This window comes from Alligator sinensis, unplaced genomic scaffold, assembly GCF_000455745.1.
Source record: "Alligator sinensis unplaced genomic scaffold, ASM45574v1 scaffold57_1, whole genome shotgun sequence".
NCBI lineage: Eukaryota > Metazoa > Chordata > Crocodylia > Alligatoridae > Alligator > Alligator sinensis.
Window position 1 is genome coordinate 382,743 of NW_005842688.1, and position 27,769 is coordinate 410,511.

Below are 27,769 nucleotides of genomic sequence, written 5' to 3' on the forward strand. Positions count from 1 at the left end.
TTTGGAAGTTCTGCTGTGTAGTAGATATTACCAACAATTAAATAAGTTGTCAGCATTTGCAAAATGCATCATTCAGTCAGAAATATTCAATGACGTCTATCTGTACAGCACATGACACACTAGAGCCAAAGCTGCCTTTTTCTGTATCAGCAGAGTATTTATGGACGGTATACCCAGAGAGTTGCTATGAGAGACTTACATTTTCCAGCCTGCATAAGCATGAGAGATCCTAAGATCCTAGAACATGTACTTGCCTATCTTAAGCTCAGGCAGCAGTAGAATATATGTAATAATGGTAATTGTGAATATTCAGGTTAGCAGAATGCAGTAAAGTAAAATGTCAAACTTCCTTTGCAGCAATTTGAGAGGAAACATAGGAAACACAAATGCTGCAACCCATCATCTACCAATTCATTTTGTAAGGCTATGAAAGAGATTCAGCTATTCAGAAATGGAGAAAATCCCATTCAGTAAGAGAATATTCCTGCCACTACTGCCATTTGCCATAAGGACTTCTCCCAAACAAACTGAAAATAAGCAAACAATCAAGCATACATCTACATGTGTGTACACGTACATCTCTCTCTTTCTTTCACATGCACATACACGCACACGCAGAATAAAACCAATCCAAGAAGCTTGGGTTTGTGTTTAAGACAGGATATAATGGCATTTTTTGTGTATTTTTTAACTTTATTTTACTGATATAATTTCAGAGAATCATAGAAAAGAAGGTCTGGAAGAACTCTCACCAAGTGATTTAGTTCAACCCCCACTTGCTCAAAACAGGATTATCCTTGTCTAAATCATTCCAAACATGCATGCCTAATTTGTCCTTACAAATTCCAAAGGTAGAGATTCAGCAGTCTCTCTAGATCATCTGCTCTAGTACTTAACTACCCTTACAGTGAGAGAGGTTTTTTTTAATATCCAACTTAAATTTCCCTTGGTACTGTAGTCACCAAGAATCATCATCACCATCTTCTCTATAACCACCCTTCAGGTATTTAAAGACTTTTCAAATTCTTCCTAAACTTTCCCTTCTCCAGGATGAATAATCCCAGTTCTGTCAGCCTTTCCTCATAAATCATGTTATCTAGATCTCTAACAATGTATGTTGCTTTTCACTGATCTTTCTAATTTGTCAATCTTTTTTTAAACTGGACACATTACTCTAGGCAAGGCCTTGCCAGTGCTGCATAGAGTAGAAGAATCACTTTGTACTGGGGCCCATACACCATTAGTGACGAAGAGAGGGCCAGGGAGCAACAGGCTGGCTCTAGGACCCTGTATGAATTGTTAGGAATTAAAAGGCCCTGAGACAAAACAGCTGCCTGCAGTGGCAATGCGTAGGGGGTGCATGGGGGAGCCAGTGTCCCCTGCTTAGGCAGCGGACAGGGGAAGCAGATGCGAGCACTGGTGCCCCCCTGAGAGCACTGGCTGGGGAGTGGGGGCGCAGTGCGCCGCTGCACTTCCAGGCGCATCCCTGGCCCTTCTGGGCAGTGTTTCCTCTTAGAGACAGCTTAGAGGGAACGCTGCTTCTGGGCTGGCTCATGGTTGGTGCAATTGGCCGCAGGGGACCTCCCCCCCCCCCCCCCCTGGTTGGTGTGATTGGCCACGGGGGGACCTCCCCCCCAGTCACTGACTGGCTGCTGGGGGGGCAAGTACCCCCCCTGACTCAGGAGGCACCAGTTGCCCATGGCTGCTTGCCCCAGGTGTGGAAAGTGCAAGCAGAGTCTGAAAAACAGGCTGCAGGACCTCAGGTCATGATTGATAGGCTGGATGTGGAAGTGACAGGTCAGGTGACCCAAGGGAGGATGGGGTGTGGCTACAGGCTTTATAAGGCCAGGACTCTGGGTGAGGTCTCAGTTTGGATTTGACCTGCCATGAAGAAGGAGTGTCAGACTGCAAGGGTTGAAGGAAGGACAGCTACAGTATACACTGAAATTAATTCCATTTATGTTATAGGTTTATTCTTTATTACTGTGTAAGACTGGAGGACTGGGAGTTGCTTTGTGCGGAGGTTTAGAGGCCATGAGGAGTGCCTGAGGAGGTACTGCCATGGTGTTGGGAGTAGAGACAGGTGCAAGACTGACAACTGGGGATTAGGGCCTGCAGCAAGATTCCTTCCAAGCTATGCACGTGTGTGGCCACGCACAATTTAATACCATGCCACACACTAACTTATTAATGTTGTCCACCTGCCTGGAGAGGAGCTGGGCTGCAGTGTAGCAAGGCAAGGCAGGAGCTGTGCCTGGGACTGGCATGGGCTTTGCTGGTGCCCAAGCTCCGAGGCCACGTGCCTCCTCACTCCCAGAGACGAGGCGGGGTGGGGCTAGGGCTGGTGCGGGCTTTGCTGGCTCTGGGGAACTGCTCCGCTTCCCAATCCCAAGTCCATATGCCTCCTTACCTGTGGAGCAGGAACACGTGCAGAGCTTGGCTTCCCCATATCTCAGATTAAATGCTGCAGGCAGCAGCGGCTCAAGGCAGCCAAGAGTGCATCCTGATATTTCATTCTTCTTCACACAGCATGTTGCTTTCCCAGTGACAGTGTTTACACAGCCCAATGCACCATGGTCGGATTCACTTTGGTTACCTGCAGCAGGGAAAGGTGAATGGGGCAGAGCAGGATGGTGTTGAACCTGGGTCTGCATCAGAGGAAGAGCAGGTGCAAGGAATCATTCCTAACCATGATGTAGTTTGGGGGTGCTGGTTACAGCTGTGTTGGTCTAAGGACATAGGCAGACAAGATGCTTTGGGTAAATTATATCACATTTACCCAATGCACTTTGTCTAACCATGACATAAGATTTCTGCACCATGAGTGGGGAGTCCCCATTACAGGCTGTGGGGAACTGCTCCACTCCCCAGCCCCCAGTCTTGTGCTTGGAGGATTATTGCAAAATCCATTGCATGAGGATCCATTACATGAGGATTCTAGTCTATTAGGCTTAGCATAGTCCGGATCCAGGCTTAGCAAAAGGGGGAGGTGGGACTGAAGCAGCGGTTTGTGGATCGCTACACCTTAGAAGGAACATTGTCCTGCAGCCAAAAGGGCTGTGTAGGAGAGCCCACAGCCCAGGAGGGTAGTGAGTAACAGAGCCAGCAGCCCAAAGGACCATCCATGTAGGTGGGCCCAGAGGCTAGAAAGACCATGGGTAGCATAGAAAAAGGGCCCAAAGCCCATAGGGTTGAATGAGAGGGCCTGAACCCACCCAGGCAAGTGCAAAAGACCAGGAAAGATCAGCAGCCTGGTGATGGTTAGAGTGGAGCAGGCACCCAAGACCTAACTCTGGTTGGTGAAGGCAGCCTCCTAAGATGCAAAGAAATTGGAATATCAAAGGTGTGGCAGGTGAGGAACTAAGGCCAGTGTAGCAAACTGGAGTAGGGGTACTGACCTAATGTGGGTGCTATGAGGTTTTACGGCTCCCCTGGGAGTTGCTAGGTGGTCACACACTTTTCTTGACTTGCAATTAATACAATCCAATATGTTATTGGCTTTTTTTCTTTTGCAACCAGTGTACGCTGTTGACTCGCACTCAGTTAATGATTGAGTATAAGCCCCAGGTCTCTTCCTGCAGTATGACAGCCTAGTCACTTGTTCCCCAGTTTGCATTTGTGGATGCAGTTGTTCCATCTAGGACTTCACGCTTATATTTATTGATTTTCATTCAATTTATTTCAGACCATTTTCTAGTTTAACAAGATTATTCTGAATCCTGTTCCCATCCTCCATAGCGTATGCAACTTCACCCACGTAGGTGTCATTTGCAAATTTGCTAAATCTTCACTCAATCTCATTTTCCAAATCCTTAAAGAGTATATTAAACAGTAATAGATCTGGGGCAGATCCCTGGGCAACTCCACTTGATACCACCTCCCACTTGGACATTGAACCATTGATGACCACTCTGTGAGCATGATCATCCAACCAGTTATGTATCCACTTTATATTGGTTTCCTTTACCTTGCTAATGAAAGCATCATGGGAAACAGTGTAAAAAATCTGCTAACACTGAGGTATATCACACCCAGTGCTCTTCTGCCTGCACTGTTATGATTAATCTATGGCTTTTCTTTCTTTTATCACTTTTATTTTCATACACTTTTTGAATAAATTAAATACCTTTGTATAGAGTCTCCTTTAATTTTTTCCCATGTAAGTAAGAGCAGAAATAAATTATTCTTTTGCGTCTTTCATGAAATTTACTGTGCCTGGGAGTCTTGTTCAATGTCAGTTCTGTTGAGACACCACAGAGGAAGTTCTGCAGTTATGAAATATACCTATTAACAAAGGGAATCCTAAACACTGATGATATAATACCACTTCAAGGCATTCTTTTGGTATAGGTATATTTGTATTTGAATATGCAAAATCCTTTTAAGTTTTGTTATGAGTTGAAATAACAATCAGTGAAAGAAGTTTGCATTGTTCCTTTGGATACATCAATAGTGTATATCAAAACTACAATGAAATTAAGGAGAACTTAGAAGACTTAGATTCTTTTTGGCAACCACAGCAGGAAAGATCTATACATTTGTAGGTTAAAGCTAAATTATACTCTGTCTTTAATTCATCCTCCTTGTTCAGACTCAGCAGTGTAACATGTGCTTTTACTGCTTAGAGTATGTAGTGTCTTATTTGTAAATATTCTTGTTTCGTGGGTTTGTCATGATCTCATTGTGTGTGTTTTTTAAACAAATGCTTATGTTTACTGACCTTTAAACATGGTAGAACCAAAACTGAAAAATAGAAACTCTCCACCCACCTGCTTGCTGAAGCCAAAACTATTTTAGAATCAAAAACATAATTACTGCATTATATCCGTGGCCTCAGCTGGAAATGACTTTGTTACAATCCATGCTGGGGTCTGAATTAAAAATTATTGGGCTGACTGCTCTCATGTATCATGAATTGCACGTGTCAGGGGAAGCAATGCATTTTCTGATGTCTGACTCAGAAGAACCTCTGCCCAGCCCCCCCCAGTAGCAGACCCAAGGATACTCTACCAACACCTATCGGTAATTGAAGGGCTAGAGTAGTGAGTGGACGGCTGTGAGATCTGGTTGCATGGAGTGCGCGAGAAGGTGCTAGAGAGGGAGAAGTGGAGTATGAAGAGTGACATTAAGTTGTGGATAAACTTCAATACAGATACCGAAGCTTTTGGTTGCTTCTCTGAATTAAACCTTTTAAATTCTCCTGTCCCTAATTCATATATAAAATATCAGCACCATTTTAACCAGTTGGTCACAGTGCATATAAGAGTACCTAATATTTCTCTTGCATTAGTTTCCTTCAGCTGTTTCTTTGGGTACATACAAACATTTTGGGAAGATAAGGGGAGGTTGGATTGAGTTATAAATGGCCACTTGCTCCAAGATAAATTTGGTTGGGGAGCTAATGGGAGGGCTTGGAGGGATTAGGAGGGGGCAAGCATGGGGGAGGAGGGGGATGGAAGGTCTGGGAGGGTTGGGCAGGATCAAGGGGGCCAGCAGGGGCCAGCAGGCAGGTTGGGAGGGACTGTGGTCAAGCGGGTTCTGTGGGAGTGTTGGTGGGGTCTGGGAGGGTTTGGTGGGTTCGGGGGGGGGAAGCTAGTGGGGTCTATGGGATGGCTTGGGAGGATCAAGGGGGTTGGTGGGATTGGAGAGCCACTCCAATCTCAGCAGCACCCCCCTTGAACCCTCCCAAGTCCCCTCCAATCCTGCAAACTGTTCCTGGGGCCAGTTTTACCAGCATTCGTTGGTTCTGATTGAAGTAAGTCACGGTGGGGGGAGGGGCAGATAGGGAGGATTTGGGATCACTGGGCTTTTCCTCCCAACAGGACTGGGGCTATTTTTAGCTTACAAACCCCTGCAATCCTCAGATGAAAAACACCCCCCCCCATTCCAACCAACTCAACTTATTTCCTCAGCTTCTGGCACCAGTGAACACTATTAAAACTGGTACTAGGAGCAGTTTACAGGATTGGGGGTTTCATAGGGTTGGTGTGGGGTGGGTTGCTGGCTGGTCTTGGGGTGGGTCCTCTATCTGAGGGTACGGGGGGGATAAAAATAGCCTGGTTCTGGGATGGGGGTAGGAAAAGCACAGGCCGGGGGCCGGGGACAGTGGCTGGGCTTTCCCACCCCCAGGACTACTCTGGGAACTGTACAGAAATTTGGTTAGATTGGTCTCGCTGGACCCAGTCTCAGTTAAACTTCCTCTGAGGTACAGTTTGGGTCGGCCATTTTTAGACCAATCTAATCTTTCTGAACTTCTGTATAGTTTGCACTTAGATCAACTTAACTAGGAATCTAAGCATGAGGTTCCCACTTGGGCGAACTAAGTTAGATCGCACAGCCATTTTTAACACAATCTAACCTCCCCCTAAGCTCCCTAAACCTCTGTATCTAGCCTTTGAGTCCTGGTGGTTTAGAAAAATGTGTGAGGATTAGATACTAAAAGAACCAAAGTTCTAATATTGCCTTTGTATAGACTCATTCAGCCTTGGGCAAGTCACTTAAGCTGACTACCTTGCTTTCCTCCCTGTATAACATTGAGATAATATTTACCCACGTATCTCACAAAGATGATGCAAGAATTTGTTGCTTAAGGAATGTGTTTTAAAGGTGATTTCAGGAGTTAGATACCAGCAACCAATAGGAGCTGGACTCCTAGCTCATTTAGGCATTTTGGACCTTTAAAATGCTTTCAACTTGCAAATGTTTAATAGTAGTAGTGGTATTTTTTTTTTGTCATTTCACACAGTGGCATAATGTAACTAACCACTGACCTTTTTTACCATAACGTTCCTGCTGGCAATAATGTGAAGTAGTCTTATTAGGTCTGATTCCCAGAAAGAAAAATCCTTCAGGTTTTGTTTTTCATAACCTTTCACCTGAAATACCTGCACCCCACCCCACAGCCAAATTTGGTTATTAACAGCACCCTCTGTCCCACATGGATAATGAAAAACTGCATTCAGGAGTGTGATAAAACTTCTATCTAGATTTTCTCTCTAACTATAAGATGAACAGAGATTTAAATGATCCCTTTACTTACTTACTACTCTTACGATGGTATTTAATTGGTCTAAATAATAGTTGTGCATTCTGTAGCTATTGACCTATATCTATCATGAGATTAAGTTTATAGCTAAAAGGGGTGAGGAGGAAGTGAAAATACAGCTGTTTCCATAAATCCATAGGCTGTAATTTATTTTCTTTTCTTTCTTTTTTTTTTTTTGGATTAGCTTCATATTTCAGATGACCTGAAAGAAATTCACCCCTCTCCCACACAGAATTGTGTATGATTTGTTACCTTTGAATTAAATTCTAATTTAATTCAGTAGGTGGCCCCAGTCTAGGTTTGTGGGAGGGGGGTTTGTTTTGCTTAATTTTTGGGATCTGTTTGTATTGGTGTAAGGGGACAGATTCTGAGCGATTCCTTTATTGATGCTTATTCAATACAAAACTTTCTTCAGCCATCAAAAGGGAGTAATGGGAAAAAGAGCTGAATGGACACATCAGATCTGCACATTTACAATTCTTATGTTGCAGTAATGGGGCAGAGGGGGAGGAGGGTTGATGAGAATAACTTTCCTATGTGTTAGCTTGGCCTCCAGCAGCCTGCGGTGTGAAGGACAAGTGAATGGCTTTCAGCAGATGGCAAAGGCCTGCTGTGGGCCTGCTTCTTTCCCTGAGCAGAAGAAAATTTTCTCTAGGAAGCTAGAGGGAAGGGACATACCAGAAGATGGGAATGACCTAAGGGAAAAGAGAAGAGCAATGGGAGAGCACGAAGGAAGTAGTAAGGAAAGGAAGGAGCACAGGCATCAAAGAAGGAGTAGGCACCCTCCAATTTCCAGCTTGGGAAGTTGTATTTAGGGTTGAGATCCTATTTAGGTGTTCTAGACCCTAGTTCGGTTATTTTGCTTAATTTAAATGAGTTGTCATGTGAGACTGGAAAGGGCTCCCAAAAAGTCTTGCCATCTGAAACCCTCTGAGAAGAATCAAACTAGCTACCCATGGAAAATCAAAAATACATTTTTTATTAAAACTGTAAACTCGTTAGCATTTACTGACACATCTTAATAACTTTACTATCGCTGGCCTTGCAAAACTTAATAGCACGTCAATACAAAATAGAAAGACATAACAAACTATTAGAAACAGACGGGAGTTTCACTGCAGCTGAATTCCAAGAGTTTTCATGTAAACAATCACCTTTTTAGTTCTGTTCCATATGTCCCTATTCTATAAAGCACAACTGCATTATTTCCACAATTCTAGGGATATTCAATAGTTTTTATTTGTTTATTTCCTTGAAGGAGTTCGTTCCTTCATTTTACAGTACATACCAATCTGACCATGGGGTAAAAATCTTTCTTGACCCAAATGTAGTGATTGGTTTTACCCTGAGTGGAGGGGCAAGATGAACCCAACCTCATCTATTCTTTCTTTAGTCCATCTTATTCCTTGGAAAAGTTGTTCAGCAGTTCTCCTTTGGAAATAGACCTTTTGCAAAGTCATAGAATCATAGAAGTAGGGTTGGAAGGGACCTTGCAGATCTTCAGGTCCGACCCCCTGCCTGGGCAGGAAGAAAACTGGGCTCAAATGTCAAAAAGTCAAAAATGTATTTCAGAAAATTACAATTTTGTATTGGGAAACTTGAAATATAGTATAGATTTAAACTGGATCAGACTATTTCAGTATGTTTGAATACACCCAAAACATTTAATTTGCAGTCCCTTCTATAATAAAATGAATTACTCTGTTGTGAAACATTACTTCAAGATTCAGGCCCGTTTCTCAACGGACTGTTTCGCCTGGTATGCAGTGAGTCCTCTAGAGGACTAGCTCCCATGATTGAATTTGCCACAATAAGGAATTATTGTTTGGTACTAATTAAACTACCTTGAAATCTTTTGTTGCAGCATTTCTAATGTGTGTGTGTCCCCCATTCCCTCCCAACGAATTAAACAGTCTAAAAAATCAAACATTTCAGCTTTGATTCTGCTTTGAGACAAAAAGCAAATGTTGACATATCAGAATATTCCGTGGGGTAGAAATCTTGAATTTTGCAGTCCTGCTGTCAAATCTCTGATATCAAATAGCCCTTTCCATGCCTATTGCTAATCAATGGTATGGCAGCTGGTTTCCCTAGGTTTCATGTTCTCCTTTCATCCTTCATTTTCCAGTGTCTGTATTCCTTTACCATGTATTGTTATAAGATATTGCTTCTGCTTCCTGCCCCTCTGATTAGGTATATGGATTTTTTTCCTCTCATATTCTACTCTTAAGATCAACTGTCCCAGATGTCAGCGCAGCAATGGAGGGTTGAAGGCAGACATCAGCTTTCACTGACCAATGGTAGCAGCTATGAGGGTAGAAATGTCCTAGGTTTCCTGGTCCATAAGAACAGAATCACATTCCCTTTCAGTTTCTTACATATGCCATCCTTTTAAATAGGAAATATTCCCTGTTTTGTAATCTGTGCCATAATTTAATTATCAGGACCTGTGCACACATCAGAGCACAAACAGTCCACCAAGTTCCTGGAGTGTATTGGGGATAACTTTTTGATTAAGATGGTAGACAGACCAATGAGGTAGGAAGCTCTTTTTGACTTACTGCCCACAAACAGGGAGCAATTGGGAGAATGTGTTGAGACTGTGAAGGTGGAAGGTAACTTGGGTGTCAGTAGCCACAAAATGATGGGCGTTCAAGATCCTAAGTGGAGGAAGGAAGGAGAGGACTTGAATAAGGACACTGGACTTCAGAAAAGCAACCTTTAACAAACTGTCACTGGTAGGTGTTGTAGGGCTTTGGCCCCTTCTTGACCAGTGCCTTGCCCCTTAGCAACATCTGGGTGAGATCCAGATTTGTACCACCTATATGGTTTGGTTGCTGCTCCAACTTTCCTGCCATGCCTTAGATGCTTTTCTTGGGAGACAGTTCCCAGTAGGTGGTCCATGGGATCTCACACATGGATTTCTTTGTGGGGCTTCAACTTCCCCTTTGCCTCACCCTTGCCACATCCTTGGCCAAGGTGGACTTCACTCTCTGCAGGTCCTGCTCATGGATGATCCCGTCTCATTCGCACCTTCTACTTCCAAGGGTCAGTGATCTTCTGGCTGTCAGTCTGGAGGCCGTCCTTCATCTATGAACTTTGGCCTTCACAACTAAACATGTCCCACTCTTGGGTTACCATAAACTTAAGAACATAATGAACAAAAAAGGTCAGCATTGGGTGATGGGTCCCTGGGATCTTGTTTGCCGGGCCCACAGCCCTGCTTGGGGTCTCTCGACTCCCCTTGCTTAATAGTTGTCTGGGAGTCGCCCTCTGGAGTGTCTTGCAGGTCTTCACCTGCAGCCCTGACTGCCCGTGCCGGCATCCCGGCACTCTGCTTCTCCCCTGCAGCAGTGTTCCTCGGTGTCCCTCCACTCCCTGGGTTTGATTTTCCTGGGCTGCCCCCCAGTGTCTCCCCACTGGTGCTCAGCTCTCTCCCTCAGCATTCTGCAGCTGTGTCCTCGGCTGCCTTTTAAACAGCCTGTGCCTGTCTCTGGCTATACCCCCTTTCCCTGCTGATTTGCAGGCTCAGGCAGCTCCAAAACTGCCGTGCGAGTTGCACGGGGCGAGTTGCACGGGGCTTTCTCCTCCCCTCTCACAAACTCAGGGACCTGATGGACAGGATCCCTTGGAAGGCAAGTCTGTGGGGAAAAGTTGTTCAGGAGAGTTGACTGTACTTTAAGACATCTGTCTTAAGAGCACAGGAGCAAGCTATTCTGATGAGACAGAAGAATGAGAAGTGCAACAGGGGACCAGCCTGGTTAGACAGTGATCTGTTCTATGAATTGCAACACAAAAAGGAGCCCTATAAAATGTGGACATTTGGTCATAGTACTACGGAAGAGAAAAAGTGTATCATATGGGTATGCAGGGAGAAAATTTGGAAGGCCAAGGCACAATTTGAGATGTAGCTGGCAAGGGACATAAGGCAATAAGATGGGATTCTATAAGGATGTTAAATTAAGAGGAAGACCAGAGATCCCATAGGTCCCTTACAGAATGTGGAAGGCAATCTAGTTGCAGGCAAGCCTTCAGAAAAGGTTGAAACATTTAATGTGTTTTTTACTTCAGTTTCCACAAATAGCTACCAGCTGATGAGTGCAGTAGACAGAGATAGGGAACGACACAAACAGCTTAGAGTTGGGGTGGGCAAAATATGGCCTGCAGGCCAGATTCATCCCACCAGTTGATTAGATCCAGCCCTCAGGTGGGCATCTGGCCAATTGATTGTATCTGGCCCTTGGCTGTGCCCAAGCCAGTGCACAGAACTTCCTGGTGGGGCTGCTCCCAGTGTGGCTGCAGCTGCCTGGGTACTGTTCTGTCCCTTCTGCCTCCAGCGGCTCCTCCTCCTCCGGCCCCTGCTGCGCTGCTCCAGGCAGCAGGTAGTGCAGGGAAGGGCAGCGGCCCTGGAAACACATGCTGGGCACCACACACCCAGCTAGGTGGTGGGGAAGCTGTAACTGGCTGGCTCCTGTCTCAGACCATGGGGCTCCAGCTCCTGGCTGCCTTCCACCCATGCAGCCTTCCCCCTGCTGTCCTCTTCCCTCCTCCCCACCCCTGGCCGGCTCCCGGGACCTAGTGCATAGGCAGCCCCCAACACACATGCACCCCCCCCACACCCCTCCTCTACACAACTACCCCCCACCCACCCTTCACTCCCATATTTTCCCACTCTTGCATGCATACAACATACAAGAGTAAGACTATTTTGATCTATTATACAATCACCTCTATATTTGCTTCTACTTGAAAAAAACAAATTGGGATAATTTTTTTTATATAAAATTACAATGTGTTATAGTAGGTGTTTGATTTTTAGTATATGATTTGTTTTTTATGTATAAGTTGTTAACATGATATCTTCTAAAAGATTTTATATGTGTGGCCCTTGACAGCTCACCAAAACTTAAGTGTCCCTCCAGCTGAAATAATTGCCCTTCCCTGGCCTTAAGTAGTGGTAGAACAGATTAGGGATTACTTAGCAAAGCTAGATACTTTGAAGGTGGCAGGGCTGGATGGGATGCTCCCAAGGGTACTGAAGAAATTGGCTGAGGTAATTTTGAAGGCGTTGGCTACCTTTTGTGAGAACTTGTGAAGGTTGGGTGAGGTCCTGGCTGACTGAAAAAAGGCAATACCTTTAAGAAGGAGAAGAAGGAAAATCCAGGAAGCTATAGACCAGTCAGCCTGGACTCTATACCTGGAAAGAGGATGGAGCAGGGTGATCATGAACAGCCAGCATGGATACTCCCAGAGAAAGTCATGTCTGACCAATCTGATTTCCTTCTATGATAAAGTAAGTGACAGGCTCTGTGGATGAAGGTAGAGCAGCGGACATGGTCTGCCTTGACTTTAGCAAGGCTTTTGACACTCTCCCACAACATTCTCATTAGCAAGCAGAGGAAATACAGACTAGATCAAAGTACTGTAATGTGGATGACCTGGGCAGATTGGAGAAATGGTCCACAATCAATCAGATGAGATTCATCAAGGACAAGTGCAAAGTTATACATTTGGGATGGAATAACTGCATGCACAAATACAGACTGTGGAATGATTGGCTAGGTTGCAACTTCAGAGAAGGACCTAGAGGGTTATGGTGATTACAAGCTGAATATGAGCCAACAGTGTGCTCTTGTTGCAAAAATAAGCCAACAGCATCCTGGGTTACAGTAGTCTCACATGCATATCAAGGGAGGTGATTCTTCTGCTCTATTCAGCACTGGTGAGGTCTCCCTTGGAGTACTGTGCCCAGTTTTTGGGCCCCACACTTCAAGAAGAGCATGGATAGTTTGGGAAGTGTCTAGTGCTGGATAACAAAAATGATCAGGGCCTGAGGGGCAAGATTTAGGAGAAAAGGCAGAAAGAACTAGGTTTATTTAGTGCTGAGAAGAGAAGACTTGAGTGGGGATTTGATATAACAGCTTTCTTATACCTGAAAGGTGATTATGGAAAGGATGGAGATACGCTTTTCTCTGTGGCTGTAGGGGACAGGATTAGGAGGAGCAGTTTAAGATGCAGCAAGGAAAATTTAGTTTGGAGATTAGGAGGAACTTTCTGACTATGAGGATGGTCAGGCATTGGAACAGGCTGCCTAAAGAGGTTGTGGAATATCCATGCTTTGAAACTTTCAAAGGATTAGACAGGCACTTGACTGGGATGGTTTAGTCAGGAATGATCCTGCCTTGAGCAGGGGGCCACACTGGATGACTTTATGAGGTACCTTCCAGCCCTACTTTCGTATGATCCTAAACCATTTACTTCTGCTGTTAGGTAACACTAGTATAGCAACTCTTACCAAGAAACAGTTCATTTACAGGAAGAGTGAGACATTTTGATTTCAAAACTGCTTAGAAAATTCAATTTTATTCTATACTTTTATTTAGTTATTGAATATTTAATTGCTTAAGTTTTAAATAAACCACTATTGTTTTGCTTAGATATGCCTCATGCTGTAAAATAAATCAGTCCATGCCTTCTATGATTAAGGTTTTTCTTTCTTTTATCCAGAGCAATGAATGCTATTGCCTCGTTCACAGGTATCAAAGGCCTAAATGAACATTGATGTTTAAAATGTTTTGATTTGTGTCAAGTTTTCTGTAGCCTTTGGTTAAAAAGCAACAAGGTTGGTTGCAATAAGGCAGCACTTCAAAGAGTGGATTTACATATTGGCTTATTTTGGTCATAGGTAAAAATTCAAAAGAAATGAATAAATTTGCTTTTTAATCCCTATGTGGCTATAGCCTTTTGGCAAATTCTTGATTTTTTTTCTCGTTGGCAGACTCTCTTAGGCTGATAGAAACTTTGATTGAGTGTCTGGATTGGACCTTAAGTAACAGCTGTAAAACTATCTGAAGGATGTGTTCATTTATGTTTTCTCATTACCTTAAACTCAATCGTGGATTAACTGACTTTTATATGGGTAAAATTTTGGAAGTCAGCTTTTTCTGTGATCAGATCCCATAAGGATGATTTTATAGATGTAGGTTTTCTTCTTCCTGTGTGGTTTTTATTATTAACAATCACAGGAAAGGTCTCCAGATTTACAGGGCAGACAGACTACTTGAAATAATAAAATAATTAACTACTTTTTTCATGTCTGAAATAGATAACTACTCTACCCATCTCAGCAGAGCTTTTTTTCTGGTGACATATACAGCTCAAACATTGTTTGAATCATAGGTTTGGAGAGGACCACCAGGGTCATTTACCAGGCTACCACTAATACTTTGCACTTTATATATATTGCACATTTAATTCAAAGATCTCTCTTTACAGACATTAAATTGTTTCTAGCTATATCCCCATATGGCAAATGAAGGTTGTTGTACCCATTTTACAAATAGGGAATACAGAAGCAAAGGGAGATAAAGCAGCTTGCCCAAGGTCACCTGCCAAGTACTGAATTCAGGAATTCTGTTTCATTCAGTGTTTCAGACTTCAATCTGAAGTTTCCTTTAGATGCCAAAGAACTACAGACTAAGACAGAAATAGACACAAAACTCTGCTTTAGGGTAAAAACCCTAAAAAAACTGAACTTTTTCATGATAAACTTTTAAAATAGTTTTACTAGCTGTATTTTCACATGTGTCTAGGAGTGGAAATAGCTCATTCTTTCAGAGGTAATCTTAAAAACATTCTAGTATCTCTGGTCTTTTTCATCTGCTGTGTATCAATTTCTTCTTTGAGTCTCATACATTTTAAGACTTTCAGCTATTAAATCTGTCATGTGATGCCACATAGCAATATTTCCTTTTTGTTAGCTTGTTGACCTAAGTCCAAAACTTTGCACATACTTAACTGTCATTCATCTAATAAAATTTGTTTTAGGGATCTTGCTCTCAAGTTGGTAATACAAGTCTTTGCTTCAGTTTGTTACTTAAAAATGGAAAAGAGTTCAGATGAAATTCGCACACAATTCTCACTTTTAATAATCACAAGTCACTATTTTTTCTTTTATATTTCCAGCTGGTATACAACACCTATGTTCCACACACATCCTTCTGTTCTGCCCCCACTCCCTCTGTTCCAGCCCATAAGAAAGAGCTCCATTCTGCTACGTAAGCTAGTTGCTTTCTTTGTGAAAATGAAGGAATGTAAAAATGATTCCTCTGTGATCCTTCTAAGCAAAAAGTGCCTATGATGACTCTGGATACCCTACCTGTGTCACTTACATATTACCATTAAGAATTAGCTCTAAGGGGGAAATAGCTCTAAGGGGATGATGTCCTTGGTCTAAGCATTTAAATCTATTTTAAGGAGATTTCACAATTAGCTCTTAAATCATGATACTGTCCAAGCAAGCTGATCACAAGTTACACAAGCATGAAAGTACTAAATATCCTTATTACAACCAAAGGCTTCCTGCAGTAAACTACTGAATTATGAAGTGATTATTAAATGGTATTATTAGGGCCAGATCTTTACTAGGCATAACTGGGCAATAGTGTCAAAGTAGCTACACTGAGGATGTGACTGGTTTGCATACAATGAGGATAATTCTTATGTATGTAAGAGCAGAATTTTACCTGTAAACTCCAGGTTTCACATTGCTCTTAGTTTTACGAGTGTAAATTAGAAGCAGCTCTGCTGAGGTCAATAGTATTTAGTTACATCCATATAAAACCAATATGAGATCAGATTCAGAATTAGAATTCTGTTGTACCAGTAATATAATGGATTTGCAGTATGCTGTAGGATCTTGCTAGGTGCCGAATAGGAACTTTATAAACAAATCGTTGAACGATCATTTTCACTGAAATAATACTCCAGTAGAAAGTTATTACATACACTTCTGTGGGGCAGAATATGTCCTTAGAAATGAAGAATTTCACTCAGACCTCCTAATGTGTTACTGAACTGTATAAAGACTGAAGCATGTACATTGAATCAAATACCTTTAGAAAAGGATCACTTTATCTGTAACACGGAATAGACTAGAAACACAGATTATCTCAAGACACATTAAAGCTGTTTATTGAGCCAAAGCCTGCCATTCTGTTTAAAAAATACTGTCTCTGATATATTCCTTTGGACTAAAATCCTCTCAGCCACTTAGAATTCTGCTCAGTGACGGATTTGTGACATTGAATAGGAACAAAAGAAAACAAAAATTCTTATAACTTTTTAAAAATTGATTTGCTTCAGTTATACAAGGCAAACAACAACTGCTGTTCTGCCAAACTGGAAATAAAGGATTACAGCTACCATTCCAGTGGAAAGTCTAGGAAAAAAATGGCATTCAAAATTATGGTTGTAGAGGGTGTGGCAGCAACCCCTCTATCTAGATTGCTGAACATTTTCTGTTATAATAATTATTTAGCCTGTTTTAGAAGTTCTAACACTTGAATAATACACAGGAGGACTTTGAACCCTGGTGGCTCAGGGGCTGCCTTTTACTGGCTCTAGATAAATCCATTTAGATTTGACAAAATTATGATCTGTTTAAAATGCCATTTCTAATTTGTGTTTTTGCTCACTAAAGCAAACATGTGTGTTGCCAGAATCCATCAATATTCTGTTCTTCACATGCACAGGATCTCTAGATAGAAAGGAGACAAAATGGATTGTCCTTTTCTTGGAAAGCAGGAGCTAATTCATTTGAACTCATTTTTACAACTGACTGGTATTAGTAAGGGTTCCATTTACAACCTTGCATTGTTGAGGGACACCTGAGAAACTGCCAAACCTGGGATAGAAACCAGATTTCTCGAATGGTAGGCCCAGTTTTAGCCATTTTAGAATGCTGCCTCAGAAAATATGTGCCAAATGTTGAGGACTTAGCTCTGCTCCTCATGAGATGTGGCTCTACATACAATGTGTTATACCTCCTGCTTCGAGGCGTAACAGTGTGGCTGGGGGACCCAGGGCAGCTGCACAGTAGCCGCCATGGACGTGATCATGTGGGTGTGCAGCAGCCAATTTTTTCAACCCTCCTTCCACTTAAAAGTTGGCACTCGGGGTTCCTGCCTGGGTTGCTGCACCCTAGTTATGCCACTAACCCTGCTCAAATGGCTGGTCAACAGAGTATAACAGTTCCCTTCTGCCCTCAGCTGTTTTCATCAGTCTTTTAATTCATGTCATAGTGCTGCAAGCCCACTGAAACCCTACTGGTGATGGAGAGGAACTTGTGTTATAATTTCTCCCCACAGATTTTTTTTTTCTTTTTAGAATGCAGGAAATTACAATTAGAAAGCTACATTAAGAGTATGCCATGTAAATAGCAAAGTCCAGCACTGGAGATTTAGAAATGCCAGAATTAAGATTACTTGCACACCCTTCATATGGGTTATTTGTATTATTTGCATTGGTTTATTTGTAAGATTTGCACTATACTTTTAATTGTATTATCAACTTTAATTGCCAGCTCATGTCCTGTTGTTCATGCAGGATCCCTAGCTCATTCAGTGTACAGGATAGTCAGTGCTCTGGGAGTGGATCACGGTAATGTAGTTAATGAAGCTCTTGTTTGTAGTCTGCTAGCCTAATTTTATGCAGAAATTGGAATGATGCAGAGGTTGTGAGATGGTTTAGCAGGTAAGAAAGTTGAATGCCTCCCTAGAGAATTATATTCTCTCTGTTCTTCTGCCAGAGTTCCTACATAATGCTGGGCAAGTCACTGAAACTAAAATGTTCACAGGTGCCCATTAATGTGTGCCTCCTTTTCTGGGAGCCCAGTTTGAGATACCTGAGGTCTGCTCAGTATTCACAGCTAAATCTGAATTTACTGTAGGTTGTGGATGCTCAGTAGCTCTGCCAGTGAGGGAATATGATGTGGAAGAATGATACAGAGTTGGCAATGTAGTTGAATCCTTATTGTTTTAAAGTTTGTCCATCTGTGAGGTGGGGTAATAATAACAGTGTGTGTCTGACAGGAGTGTTGTGAAATGGTAAGTGATGTCTATAAGAAACTGCAATTTGAAGTGCTTCAGATGCAAACAAACTGGACCACTTTAAAATTGCTGCAACTTCTTTGTACGCCCTGGAGCTCTGCTCCCCATGGGAGTGAGGGAGTGTAAAAGGGAGGGAATGGATCAGGCTATCATTGCTCTTCTATATACTACACTTTCAGTCTCCCAAAGCACATACCCTCTCCATCCTCCTCCCCTCCCACACTAGAACCAGGAGAGGTGCAAGGAGCATGGAGCGTCTGTATTGGTTTTGACAGGAGGGTTCTCCAGTGCCAGGGACAGAAATTGCACATAAACCGGTAGGAGTTATCAGAAACCAGTTCAAATCTGTAACACGACACAAGTTTAGTGCACATAAACCACTTTCGAAATGGCCAAAACCAGTTTAAGATAAACCTGGATGGATGTAGAATCAGACTTAACTGATTTAGGTTAAATCAGTTTACTGAACTTCTGTTCCAGATCCCCTCCAGATTCAAGTCAACTCACAGTCCCCCGGCATCCCAGGATGCTTTGTACCTTCCCTGCACACCCCCCGCCCCCCGCCCCATCATAGGGTGGCCAGATAAGCCTTGACCCAAGCTGTCTGCTCCAGTTGAGCAGGGGAGCGTGCTCTAACACTCCCTGGCTTCTGGTCTGAGCCACTGGTGTGAGGCACATTCAGTCAAAAGTGAATGCTTATTCACTTGCTTATTGGTTCCAACTACACAGTTTAATCTAACCTGCAAAGATTGAATTGATTCAGCCTCAGGCTTTTTGACTGTTTGTACTTAACCCAGGAGAGCAGAGAGACAGTTCATAGGAGAGCACTCATTAACAGTCTACTTTGCTCACCCTCCTCTTCCCTCTGAGGGAGGGGAACGTGGAGCACTGTGGGACTGAAGCTACAGAATACCTTTAGGAAAGAGGGCTTTCATTTCACAAAAACCTGGGTTCATAACTCTCAGCAAACAAATCTGCCAAACATTTGAAATATATATCAATTGACTAATACAATGAACTTCTATGTGATAATTAATACATTATAAATATAGGATTTTATGACCCCAGGTTGCCCTGATGGGCAGACTTTATTTTTAACTTGTGCATTTATGCTGAACTCTAATGCATGCTCTAATGTTGTTGAAGCTCAAAGTAACTTATTGCCTTATAGGGAGTAAAGTTTGTGTATTGCATGCGATGTGTTTCTTTATCATTTGGGGGTAGAAAGAGGTTCCTCTCAAAGATTAAGAGTTTATAACTGTTAGTAGAAATATATGTGTATGGCAAGGGATGTTATCTCATGACTGGATGTTTCCTTGAGTTTTAGGGTGTGTGCTGGGAAACTTCAATCTGAATGAAACTTTTGTTTATGGAATATTATCCAAAGATTATAACAAAAGATATAATAACATACTCCATAGAATTAATGACCTTGCAATTTCTGTAAGGTAATGGTAGAACTTAATCAATATAACTGTAGCATCCTATCTTTGCTATTTGTCACAGGCGACTGGTAGGGAGGGCACGTGCGCCCTCCTGGGATTGGCCCCTGACTTGGCACTGCTCAGGATGGACCACTTTTTTTTGCCACGTGGGTAGGTAGTGTGTTGTGGGGGGTGACACTGAGCCATAGCACAGAAGTATAGGAGTGGATATGGGGCTTTTGGCCTGCCCCTGGGCCCGCACCCAAATTGTACCCCCCCCAGACTCAGGAGGCACCAGTCACCGCTGTTATTTGCGCACAGTAAAAACAGTCCCGTGAAAAGAATTAATGGTCAGGGCAAGGTATATGGAGAATGAGGGACTATTTAAAACATTTGGCTGGAGCTAAACAGTGGGAATGAATCTCATTTCCTATGCAGTATATATTTTTAACATTTACTACTCTATGCCACAACCTTTCCTTTTGTCAGAATATTTTAAAGCTTAGTAAAGCATTCAGATCCACTCCTATTTGTTTCTATTTTAGCTAAGCCAGGAAAATGCCAGCTCTTAGTTTTTCATTAGTTTTTTTGACTAAGGAAAAACAGTACAGCAATTTTTCCTTTGCAAAGAATTCAGAAATAGCACAAAAGGTCAAAATGTTTTTAACACTATGGATTTCTGTTTTCAATCTCTATGTTTATCTTGTGAATCAGGTCTGTCTAACATGGCACCATGGTTAAGAATCACTTAGTTGAACTTTGCATGGTTATTACAAACCTATATTTACCCATGTTCCATCCATCCTCTGGTTTATAATTATTTAAATAGTATACAGATTTGTTATTGAACTGCCTTCTTTCTCATGGGTATAGAAGACTCTATGCACTGGGGCAACTCCATGAATCTTTCCTCAGGATATACTTAAACAGGACATACTCAGAGGTATAGTATGAAACAAGAGATAGACCTGTTGAAAGTCTCTGGGTTAGGGTCATAGAGGAGAGCAACAAGGGTGATGTCATAGTGGGTGTCTGCTATAGACCATCGGACCAGGAGGTTGAGGTGGATGAGGGTTTCCTCAAACAGGTAGAAGAAATTTCCAGATCATAGGCCCTTGTTTTCATGGGGCTCTTCAGTCATCCTGACCTTCATCCAACCTGTACTTCCTTAGCTTGTTTGAGAATGTTGTGGGAAACGGCATCAAAAGCAAGTATATCACATGCACTGCTCTCCCCACATCCACAGAACCAGTCATTTGCCTGTGACAAATAGGATGCTGTATTGCTGGGATGGCAATACAGCAGTGCACAGGCTTTCCAGGAAGTTTTTGGAGAGTGTTAGGGACAACTTCCTTGTGCAAGTTCTGGAGAGGCCAAATAGGGGCCATGCTTTTCTTGGTATACTGCTCACAAACAGGGAAGAATTGGTGGGGAATGTAGAAGTGAATGGCAACTTGGGCAGCAGCAACCATGCAATGATTGAGTTCAGGATCTTGAGGAAAGAAAGGAAGGAGAATAGCAGAATAAGGACCCTGGACTTCAGAAAAGCAGACTTTGACTCAGGGAACTAGTGGGCAGGATCCTCTGGGAGGCCAGTCTGAGGGAGTCCCGGAGAGCTTGTTGTACTTTAAAGAAACTTTGCTAAGGATGCAGGAACAAACTATCCTGATTTGCAGGAAGAGTAGCAAGTATGGTACAAGACCAGCTTGGCTTAGCAGGGAACTCTTCAATGAGCTAAAACACAAAGAGGAAGCTTATAAGAATAGGAAACTTGGACAAATGACTAGGGAGGAGTATAAGAGTATTGCTTGGGCATGCAGGGCTGAAGTCAGGAAGGCTAGAGTACAACTGGATTTGCAGTTAGTAAGGGATATGAAGGGTAACAAGAAGGGTTTCTACAAGTATGTTAGCAACAAGAGGAAGATCAAGGAGAGTGTGAGTCCCTTACTGAATAGGGGAGGCAACCCAGTGACATATGATGCAGGAACGGCTGACATACTCAATGCCTTTTTTACCTCAGTCTTCACAGGCTAGGTCAGCAACCAAATTACTGCACCTGGTGGCACAGTTTGGGAAGGAGATGTGCAGCTGACAGTGGCAAAAGAAAAACTGGATGTATAAAAGTCCATGGGGCTGGATGTGATGCACCTGAAGGTGCTGAGGAAGTTGGCCAATGGAGATGGAAGACTTGTGGTGGTGGGGAGGGGTCCCAGATGACTGAAAAAGGGCAAATATAGTGCCTGTCTTTAAGAAAGGCAAGAAGAAGGAACTACAGCCTGGTTAGCTTCACCTCTGTCCCTGGAAAAATTATGGAGCAGGTCCCCAAGGCAGCCAGTTCTAAGCACTTGGAGGAGAAGGTGATTAGGAACAGTCAGCATGGATTCACCAAGGGCAAGTCATGCCTGACCAACCTGATTGCCTTCTATAACAAGATGACTGGCTCTGTCTCTGTGAATGTGGGGAGAGCAGTGCATGTGATATACTTTGACATGAGCAAGGCTTTTGATGCTGTTTCCCACAACATTCTCAAACAAGCTAAGGAAGTATGGGTTGGATGAATGGAAAGTAAGGTGGACAGAAAACCTGCTGGATTTTCAGGCTAAAAGGGTAGTAATCAATGGCTTAATGTGTGGTTGGCAGTCGGTATCAAGTGCAGTGCCCCAGGGGTCGGTCCTGGGGCTGGTTTTGTTCACAGACTCATAGATAGTGCTGGAAAGGGTCTCCAGAGATCCTCCACTCCAACCCCCTGCTTGAAGCAGGATCATCCCTATACAAACCATCCCATACAAACCATAATCTAAACTGTATATAACACTACAGTCAGCCCTGATACAACATAGACTTAACACCCTAACCTGCCACACGTAAAGCAGGGGAACCGCGGCAGTCAATGTCCTGCTTCTATGAAATGTTGTCAATATATGCTGAAAATACCTGGGTAGAGGGCCACCCCCCTCCCCCCCCCCCACTTGAGAGGATGACCAAAACCCCCACAGGCTATACCAATCTGACCATGGGATAAAATCCCTTCCTGACCGTAAATACAGCTATCTGTCTGACCCTGAGTAGAGGGGCAAGATCCTCTAGCCAGGAACCTCTGGCTTTGGTTCCAGCAGGAGCATTGCCACACCCCAGTCTAAGTTCCCAGCAGTTGGGGATGATCCTGCTTTGAGCAAGGGGTTGAATTAGATGATCTCCTGAGGTCCCTTCCACCCCAATTTTCTATGATTCTGTGATAAACAAATTCCACCTCTGAGAATAATCCCTGATGTGGAGGTGCAGTCTTCCTATGGATTACCTCAGGTCAGACTAATTAGGGATAAACTTCATGAGGTAACCTTTACAGCATTTTTTCTGACTTTTAATTCTTCCATATGGTATAGGGGGAACAATCTAGTTCTACGTAACTCTCTACTGGACAATGTATAGGAAATAGATCTGTATGACATCTCCAGCAGGCAGATCACCACACCATCTAGCCTAGGTATGGGCAATTATTTGAGCTGGAGGGCTGCTTAATGAATTTTGGTGAGCTGACGAGGGCCACAATGGTAGCCCCACCCCTTGACAGGTGCCCTACACCTGATTGCCATTTTGGGACTGGAAGTCCCACCTCCCCTAACCCCTGAAAAGTCTTTCTTTTGTGTATTGTGTATGTGGTTGGGGGGATGGGTGTGTGTATATGGTGGGGTGTGGTCTGCATATGCGGGTGGGTATGTGTGTGGGATTTGTAAGGGGGTATGACTGTGTGTTTGGGGGGTATAGGGTATGTTGGGGGTTATGGGTGTGTGTACATGTGGGAGGGTTGTGGGTGTGTATGTGTGTGGGGTGTAGGGACCCCCTGACATGTCTCCCTACGGTGCATAGCTCCTGCTGCCACTGGCAGCAGCAGCAGGTGGCAGGCCCCTGGGGTGCTCATGGCCTGCGCAGGCACAGCCACCCAGCGGCACTTGGCTCCAACCAGTTCTGAGAGCTGCATGTGGCTGCAAGGAGTGGAGCCAGGCTGGCCTGCCTTTATCATGCGGAGCTCATATGCAACTCCCAGGACTTGCACGCCACTGGGAGAAGCCCTGCCTGATGGAGCTGGCTGCTTTCCCTGCTCCCTTTCTGCTGCATGCAGCTCACAGGACTGTGCTGGAAGTGGCAGGGAGCCCCTCTCCCTATTTCCCAGCAGAGTCCCATGAGCTGCACGTGGCAGCAGGGAATGAAAAGGCAGCTGCCTCCATCACATGGGGCTTCCCCTGGTGGTATGCGAGTCCTAGGAGCTGCATGTGAGCCATGCATCATAGAGGAGGCCTGGCCTGGCTCCACTTCTTGCAGCCACATGCAGCTCCCAGAACTGGTTGGGGCTGCGTGCTACTGTGCAGCTGCGCCTGCATGGGCTACGAGCACCCTGAGGGCCTGCTGCTGCTGGTTGCAGCAGGGGCTGTGTGCCATGGAGGGTCATGTCAGGGGGTCCCCACACCCACACTCTGGCCCCCAAGTTCCATGCTCCCACTGCCCTGTTGAGTGTGGGCCCTGGGTTCCTGCCAGTCCCAGCCCCACACTCCGTGCTCCTGCCTAGCTGCAACTTTTCTACTTGCTGTCCCAAGTGAGCATTGAAGCAGGGATATGAGGAGGAGTCGCTGGAAGTTGGGGAAGCTGAGCAGGTCCCCCGGCAGCTGCAGCAGTGGCAACAGCAGCCTGGCCCAGAAGTTGTTTGTGCTGGCCAGGACCAGGGTCTTCCCATGCAGAAAGGTGGAAATGAAGCATGCAGGCTAGGTGGGGTACAATTAATTGGTAGGCACCTGTGGGCTGGATGAAGTCACCTGGCAGGCCAGAACTGGCCTGCAGGCCATATTTTACTCACCCCTGATCAAGCCTGTAGTATTGACTGTCTATTTTAGATATCCACAAGGCCATTCTTCTGGAGAGTTGAGACAGAGAACACAGGAGAGCAAACTTTCAAACTGAGAAATGTTTAAAGAATTAAATAACTAAAGAATTAAATTTTAAACAGCTCTTTGAGTTATTGGTCTGTTATTTCTCACCCATACTGTCTTTGAAGGAAGGTAGCTAAGTGATGGTAGCTGACTTTAGTCAGTTGTCCTGAGATATGGTCCATGTTAGGAGTGTTTGGAATAGTGGGCTAGGGACAGACATTACACATAAACCAGTTTAAGTGATCAGAAACTGGTTTAAACCTGTAACAGAACAGATGTTCACTGCATATAAACCAGGTTGAAAATGGCTGAAACCGGTTTGAAATAAACCTGGTTGAATGCAGTATCAGACCTAACTGATTTGGATCAAACTGGTTTATACAATGTCTGTCCCAAACCCCTTGAGGGTTTAAGTTAAATCAGAGTCTCCCAGCATCCCGGCATGCTCTCTGGGCTAGGTAGGGCTTTCTGCTTCATAGCAGGGCTGGCCCCTTCCCTCTGCTCCCTGCTGCAGCTCTGGCAGAGACTGAAGGCATCTGCCTGGTTTTTGCTCCCCACTCCTCTCTAAGCAGTGATTCCACTGTCCCCTCTGCCTTACACAGACACACATCAGTAGCTAGCAGACCACATGCTGACTACGGTCTGTGCTGTGGCAGACAGGACAAAGGCAGAATCAACAGGTAGCTGGTAATGTCCCTCTGTTGTTTTCTTAATGGGGTGATAAAGGTGATAAACACTTTATCAGCTCCCTGCTGGGGTGGTCAGAAGGGGAATGCCCTAACCAGAGCATCCTGCCAGGGCCTGGCCACATCCCACTCAGCTCAGCTGTTGAAGGAAAGGAAGGGCTGCTCTAGCACCCCCTGGCTTGTAGCCTGAGCCATTGCAGGCATGTGCCTGCATTTTTTCAGTCCAGAGGGGATGTCTTTATGGTTACAAACTGGTTTAGCCTAGCTAGGTTAAACTAACCTGCAAAGATTTAATCAATTCAAGCTTTTTGAATGTCTGTCCCTAGCTGTGAAGTTTGAGTCTACTTGCATTCCTGTCTGTGCTCTAAGTCTACAGAACACAAATTTCCAAATTCTGTTACCTATAGTAATATGAAACTTCAGTGCTGTAGCTAGCCAGCATTGTCCAAATGTATCTCCACTCCTTTACTATGCTGATATGTTTTCAACTTGGTAATGAATTTCCTATGTAGTAATTGATGGTATTTTTTAGCTCAGTTTTTAATAGACAAATGCAGAGACATCTTGACAGGAACAGTTCATTCTGTATTATCTAGGTTAGCTTGTCCTTGGTACTCTCAGAACTTTAAGGAGAAAGAAAATGCAAAACACTGTCAACACAACACATCTTTGTGGCTTCACAGAGAAATGCATTGGGCTTGGCTTCTGCAGATGCACAGCAATTAATCACATTGCTTAAATGGTGTTTTCTTTCTCTACCTGTTAGAACAGCCATGTCCATTGATGAAACATTTGATACTTCCTGTCTTTCCTTTGTTAATATGAAGTGTAAGTAATTTTAATCATTTTTAATTAGCTCAGGTATCTTGTGCATAACAGGACTATGTCAGGCACTGTGGTAAAGAAAATATACACATACCATCCAGCTCTGATATTATAAATCAGCATATATTATACTCAGTAGATTAAGGGGAAAAATCCACAGATTTTTGTTCCTTTTTTTCTCTCCTCTCCGTTTTATTTCCTAGTTCATCTAAAGCAGTAGTTCTCAGCCTATGGCCTGTGAGTTGGATCTCGCCTACTGAAGTGATTGGATCCAACTCGAGGCACAGGGGATCAGCAGCAATTCACTGCTTTCAGTAGCTTGCTTGGCTTGGTGCATCCACTTTTTTTGCCTGTGCTGTGCTGCTGATTCCCTCTATACTCTTTTCCTCCCCTGCCTATCCTCTTCCCCCCCCCTGCCTCTGACATTAGCAGCCACCTTCCTTCCTCCAGGTACCTTCCCCAGTCCTTTATTAGAGGGGGGGTGGTGTTCTGTAGTGCAGTCAGGTCACAAGCACTTGTTCTACTGCTGCAAAAGGCTGAGTTCCACTGCATTCATGATATACGTGAATGTGTATATTATATATTTTAAAGTGATGTTATAAAAATGACCTTGCTCATTTGAGAGAAAGCATGATTAACATGCATTTTATCATTTATGTGCTGTGATCCGGTACATTTGTATTATGTTCATCTTCTGGGCTGTCTGAGAGAATGATTGCTAAACTTTGGATAAAAAGCCTCTAGTGCTAGATTGGGGCTGCATTGTTCTGGGATCTGCACAGGCATAGACAGTTGCTCTGAAGTATGTAGAATTAAAAAAACCCACTAACATATAATAGGTCTGGGGTGTAATGATAGATAATAGTTGTGGGGTGAGGCTACAACATACAAATCAGTGAACAAAGTGACGATTGACTTAGTTGTTAGTAACATGTTTTGTAAGAATAAGCCTGATCTATTTGTCAATGAAAAGTTATCTGTGGAATGTAGTGGGTTTGACTTAGACCCTGTAAGTGATAATGCACAGGTGTTAGGGTTAGAGCCAGTGGGCAGAAGCCCTTACCAAGGTAAATGCTGCTAGGTTTGGGCTGTAAATTCACATTACCATTAGGAGAGGCAGGGTGGTCTTCTATGACCATTTCTAATTCTACACTGTTATCAGTTATATTATTCTAGCATAATCTGCAGAACCTTTCAGTGTTCTATATTGTTAACACTATAGTAGCTACCATAAATCAATCATTTAGTGAATATATTTTTCTAGTGTGACTACTTGCACAGCTTAAAAATAAAATGATAATTACTGCCTGATTGGAAAGTATATTTTTGTCACATGACAGTATAATATAAAGGAAATCTCTCAAATAAAATGCTTAATAATAACCTACTAAACCTGCTAGTAAATTTCATCAAGGCAAGAAGGCCAATTGGCCCATTGGGGCTGATTTCTTTTTTTGTTTCCTGTTAATTAGCTTCCTGTTGGTAAATTTGCACCATTGAATACACAAGGGCTTGGCTTCTAATCAAGCACTCATGTAGTTGTACGAGCTCCAATCTGCAAATGTTCATTTCAAGGTTACAGCTGCACTGCAAATGTCTAGTAACAACTGCTCTTCCTGGCTAAGTACAGACATTACACTTATCACACAGTAGGCACGCAGAAAGTGCTCAACACCTATAACTGAACAGATGTTCATGGCACAGAGAGCGCTTTAAAAATGGCAGATCCCACTCTAAGTTAACCCTGGATGGATGTAAGTGACAGCCTGTGATCCCACCACTGTGTCCTCCCTCCACCCAGCTGTGAGCTGCAGCCTGGCCCAGAGCCGGGGGTGGGGGAAGGGGTCTGTGTCCTTGCACCAGCTCTAGCATTGGAGCACCTGCATCCCTGGGCCTTGCCCCCCTCATCAAGAATCACCCCACAGCAGAGCCTGGGAGACCTCCCCCCCCCCCCCAAAACAAGGCACCTTCTGTCAAA

General features: G+C 43.7%; 1 protein-coding gene across 1 annotated transcript in view; it reads left to right on the forward strand.

The window, feature by feature from the left end:
• The window catches only part of KIAA1549L (KIAA1549 like), a 250,006-nt gene that overhangs the window by 35,938 nt on the left and 186,299 nt on the right, over positions 1 to 27,769 (forward strand). The gene's annotated exons all lie outside the window — the stretch shown is intronic.